The sequence below is a fragment of the Octodon degus genome, unplaced genomic scaffold, assembly GCF_000260255.1.
Source record: "Octodon degus isolate 3935 unplaced genomic scaffold, OctDeg1.0 scaffold00100, whole genome shotgun sequence".
Taxonomy (NCBI): Eukaryota; Metazoa; Chordata; class Mammalia; order Rodentia; family Octodontidae; genus Octodon; species Octodon degus.
In genome coordinates, this window is record NW_004524676.1 from 1972338 (window position 1) to 1977585 (window position 5248).

The 5248-nt window shown below is 42.9% G+C and overlaps 1 pseudogene; it reads left to right on the forward strand.

Moving 5' to 3' along the window:
* Window positions 1–2569, forward strand: part of LOC101581700 — a 7847-nt pseudogene extending 5278 nt beyond the window's left edge.
* Window positions 2570–5248: the final 2679 nt, after the last annotated feature.

Here is a 5248-nt window from a genome sequence, read left to right on the forward strand (position 1 = left end):
GCGGTCCCTGTGCTTTGCTAAGCTTAGCTTGTTCTAAGTAGGTGCTTTAGACCACTGAGCCACCTCACCAGCCCCAAATTGTAACTATTTTTCTTTGCTTATTAGTTTTGCTTTTGAGACAAGGTCTCACTACATAGTTCATACTGGCCTTGGATCCACCTCGTAACCCAGGCTGGCCAGAACTCCAGGGATTCTCCGGCCTCACCATGCCCAGCTTTTGTTTTGCTACGACTTCTAAAGGAGATCCTGTAGGCTGGATACAGAAATCCATAGAACTGAATGTAAAAGCACAAATTTCATAGCACTTACAATTGACCTCCCAGAGCTATATCAAAAAAGTGATTGGTTGTGCTTTAAGATTCAAAAACTTGAGATTTTAAATTTAGTTTTGTCTGATACTGGTGGCTATGGGTGATTACCTATAGTTCCTGGTACAAACTGAAAAAACAGTGAGTATAGTGTTTGTCATTAACGTTCCACTAGACTTAAATCATATTTCAAATTTGGCTGTGATGTTAGCCAGAAGGGATTTGCTATAGTTTCCCTGGATAGAATTACAGCCCAATCATGGTCTCTCTACCTAACAGGTAAAGATGTTTTTCATCTTTACAGTTTGCAATTTGATGCGCATGTGCTTCTGCCATGTGAGCCTTCAGCTGAGGGCACACACCACGTATCTAAGGGTACGTGATGGTTCCATAGAAGACCGCTAAGCGAAGAGTGCCAGAACACAATGGCCTAGGTACTGAACGGGAAGCAGTGGTGGGAGCTTGACATTTTCCAGGCTGAGCTATTGTTTAGACAACACAGAATAGAAAGATACAGATAGATATCTTTGTAAAGATTTAAGATCCTAGTTATGTTTTTGGCAGTATAAAACAGGTGCAGCCTCCTGACAATACTAAGAACCTGTCTTAATACTGCAGGCACAGAACATTCAAGCCTAACTTCAGAACTTCTGATATTTGTGGTGAACATGAAGATACAGGTTTTAAAAGAGTGGACAGTAAGATTTGTCAGGGTTACATGGTGTTTTCCATTTATAGTGGAATTTTTTGTTGGATAGCTTTTCACCAAAAACTGGTAAGTTTTAAAGGTATCGTAACCTCTCAGTATTAGCATCTGGCATTATACTGGTCAACTGTAGTGCTCTTACTAAAATAAAAAACCCAGCACTACAGAGGCTAAGACAAGAGGATCACTGTGAAATCAAAGATCAGCCTGGACTACAAAGTGTGCTCAAGGCCAATCTGAGCTGGACAGGGAGACCCTGTCTCAAAAAGACAAAATATACAGCCTCCTTTGGCGAGCAGATTTGATCCCTGGCACCACATGCCGAGCTGACAACTGAGATTGGGCATGGTGGTGTGCACCTGTAATCCCAGTGCTGGGGAGGCTGAAAACAGGAGAATCACTACAAGTCCGATCTACACAGGGAGACCCTGTAGACCCTGTACTAGACACACACACACACACACACACACACACACACACACACACGAATGAATTCTAGGGACAGAGGTTAAGAGCAGAATCTATTCATTGGAGAAAGAAAGCTTCTAAGAGAGAAGGGGTTTCAAGTGGGTTTCCAAGTATCATCTAATATTGCAGTCATAAGACACAGATTATCTGAGTTCTCTATCATTGGTTTCCTCATCTGTAAAATGGATATGTCTCTTTCGGATTTTTTTGTTTGTTTGTTTTGCATTTTCTTGTTCTCCCAGTGCTGGGGAATCCAACCAGGGCCTCGTACACAGCAGAGTGCTGAGAATGGCACATGGTACATAGCAGAAAATCTACAATATCTGTAACCTCAGCATTTAGGGGGCTGAAACAGAAGCACTGTGAGTTCAAGGCCAGCCTGAACTATATGGCAAGACTCTGCCTCCAAAAACCAAAAAGGAAAACTAGGGTGGGTGGGAAGAGGAGCTATGAGTAGCAACCTAGAGGCCAAGAAGTTAGCTGAGCCACCATGCACCCGCAGCCGCCGCCAAGGATACTGGTGAGCACCATGATACCTCCACTGAGAATGCAGATGAATCCAACCATGAGCCCCAGTTTGAAGGAATAGTTTCTCTCCCTGAGCAAGAAACTAAAACGCTGGAGGAAAAGGAGGTGGAACTTTTTAAAATGCGAGCGAAGTTGTGCCAATTTGCTTCAGAGAATGATAGTCCATAGTGGAAGGAACAAGGCACCCGTAATAGCAAGCCCCTGAAGCATAAGGGGACATCCGCCTCCTCAGGAGAAAGGACAAGATCCTGAAGATCTGTGCCAACCGTCACATCCAGGATGGAGCTGAAGCCAAATACTGGCAGTGACAGCGCCTGGGTCTGGAACCCCATGCTGACTCTGCCCCGAGTACCCCAGGCTGGAGCTGCTTGCCCTCCACTTCCTAAGTGCTGAGAATGCACAGAAATTTAACAGTTTGAAGAATGCAGGAAAGAAACTGAAGAGAGGGGGAAAAGGGCTGGGCAAAGACGAGAATGCAGAAAAGGTAGCTGAAGCTCCCTCTGTGAAAGAGAGCAAGGACCCTGGAGAGGAGGTTGGAGAGAAGCCGGAGAAGCACTGAGTCTGCTTAATTTTTCTCTTTTCTTTTCATTTTATATTTTGCCCCCCCCCCCTTAAGTTTTCATTGTTTTGTTTCTACAAGAGACGTCATATAAAGAACTGAATTCCAACATTCAGGCCATTTTTTTTGTTTGTTTTTGTTTTGGGGTTTTTTTTTTCTTAAGTTTTTACCCTATTGAAGATGACTTCAGAAAACCCATTGCTCAGGACTGTACCAACTTTCTTTTCTGTAGTGGAAACACTTCTTTATAATCATCAAAAATACTCAATGAGAAATGCATTTGAAACCTGAAAAAAATACATATGTAAAAGGACAATACATATTATCTGTAGTAGTAACAGCATATGGGGAATAATTACTGTGTAGTTATGTGAAAGAGAATAAAGGGTATATTAATTTTAGAACTCGCTCACCTATGGAAAGGGAAGAAAAAATAATTGAGATGCTAGCTCAGTGGACTAAGTGCTTCCTTAGGCAAGCGCAGGGACTGGGGTTCGATCCACGGCACTACATGCTTCACCGGCCCTGCCCCTGGGGACAGTGGCACACACTTGTAATCCCAGCTCTGGGGAGGCTGAAAACAGGAAGATCACTGGGAGTCTGAGCTGTGCAGTGAGATCCTGTACCAAACACATAAAAAATAATAAAAATGCAATATAGATATATATTCAGAAATTAATGTAATTTATTACAAGCATGTACTAATAAAAATAGAATTCACTATCTAAAATCTGAAGAAACCACTTTATAACTCCAAAACAAAGAAATAATTGTTTTTAAATTTTCGTTTAGAAATTTTTAGTTACTACTTTGGTACAGGAATGGAACCCAAGGCCTTTGCACTGAGATGCATCCACAGCCCTTTTTTAATTTTTTATTTTGAGGCAGGATATTGCCAAGTCCTCCAAGATGGGCTCACATACTTGGTCCTTCTAGCTCAGCCTCTGAAGGTCCTGGGACTCCAGGAGTGCACCACAGCTCCCACTCTTTATCATTCCTTAACAGCTTTGCTGAGATACATTTCACAGTTTGACATAACATAAAGATCACCAGTGTACCACAATGACTGGCTTTCTTCCTTTTGTTTTGACACAGGCTTTTGTTATGTAGCCCAGGCTGGCCTAGAACACTGCTTATGACCCTCCCTACCTCAGCTTCCTGGGTGCTTGGAGGATTATGGGCTTCCACATGCATGCCTAGCAATCTCCATTTCTTTTTAATGAATAAATAATATTCTATTGTATGATATATACACATTTTGTTCATCCATTTGTCTGCTGATGGGATTGAGTTGTTTCCACATTTGGTTATAACAAGTAACACTGCAGGATACATTTTATATACAAGTATTTTTTTGGACATAGTGGGGTTTTTCTGTGTGTGCTTTTTTTTAAAAAAAGGGAATCACTCTGTAGTACAGGCTAGGCTTGAACTCACTATGTAGCCCAGGCTGCCCTCAAACTCACATCGATTTCCCTGCCTCAGCCTCCCAAGTGCTGGGAGTACAGACGTACACCACCACACCCGGCTGGACACATGCTTTTATTTCCTTTGGATTTACGATCCAAGAGTGGAATTGCACAATCTTATTGCAGCTGTGTTTAATCATGTGAAGAACTTCGAGACTACTTTCCAAAGTGGCTGTCCCCATTTAAATTCCCATCAAATCCCTGGCTACATCCTTTACACACACACACACACACACACACACACACACACACACACACACACACAGAGGCTATGTGTGAGGGTTCCAATTTCTTCACATCCTTGCCAATAACAGTTTCATTTTGATGTTGAAATTGCAGGGAGGGCTCCTCTGAGAAACGCTTGCTATGGTTACGTCTCGCGGTTGCATGGATACCAGCCAGGGCTGCAGTCTTCTGAAGGCTCCTCTGTGCTCATGTCCAAGGTCGTTCCCACACACTGTGCCAGCTCAGCCAGCTGCTGGCCAGAGCATCTGCATGCAGCACCTTCAGCACAGTGTTCTTCTTGCTTAGTGTGCAGTCCCTCAGAGTCTGCTTGTTAATGATTATTGTTTTTAGTTGTTAAGGTATACCTTAAGTCCCCTGATGGAGAGTGGCTCTGAGCATGATTTATATTAATCAATTGACTTTTCATGTGTACTTGAGTTTGTCCAAGGCCCAGGGCAGTGGACTCATAGCAAGTGAACCTCTGAGTCACTGGTCCTCACAGGGGCCTGTACTGGCCTGTGAAGTTGCGACACCTCAAAGGACAAGATAAGACCACACTGAAGAGGTTTGGTCCCAACTCCATTTAACTAAAAGGAGACTGTAGCTGCAGACTTCTCACTCATGTAAATTCATATCTTGGATGTTCTGCTGTTTTCCCACCACCATGAACTGCTGCCCTCTAGCATGTGCTGCTCTGCCTTGGAGCCAGCCAAGTATGGAGTGAAACCTCCACTAGCTGTGAGATAAATAAACCTTTCCTTCCTTAATTTTAGGTGTTGGGTATTTTGTCCCAATAATGAGAGAAAAGTAACTGAGACAGACTCACTATGACAAAGTTGCAGTCTTGTTGAACATTGCTGATCACCATGCCAACAGAAAAAAAGAACTCTAGAATACCTTCTACCATCAATGAAATGCTGTTTCAGAAATACACATTTTTGTTCACAAATCGTTGACCAATACTAAACACTTTCCCAACCCATAT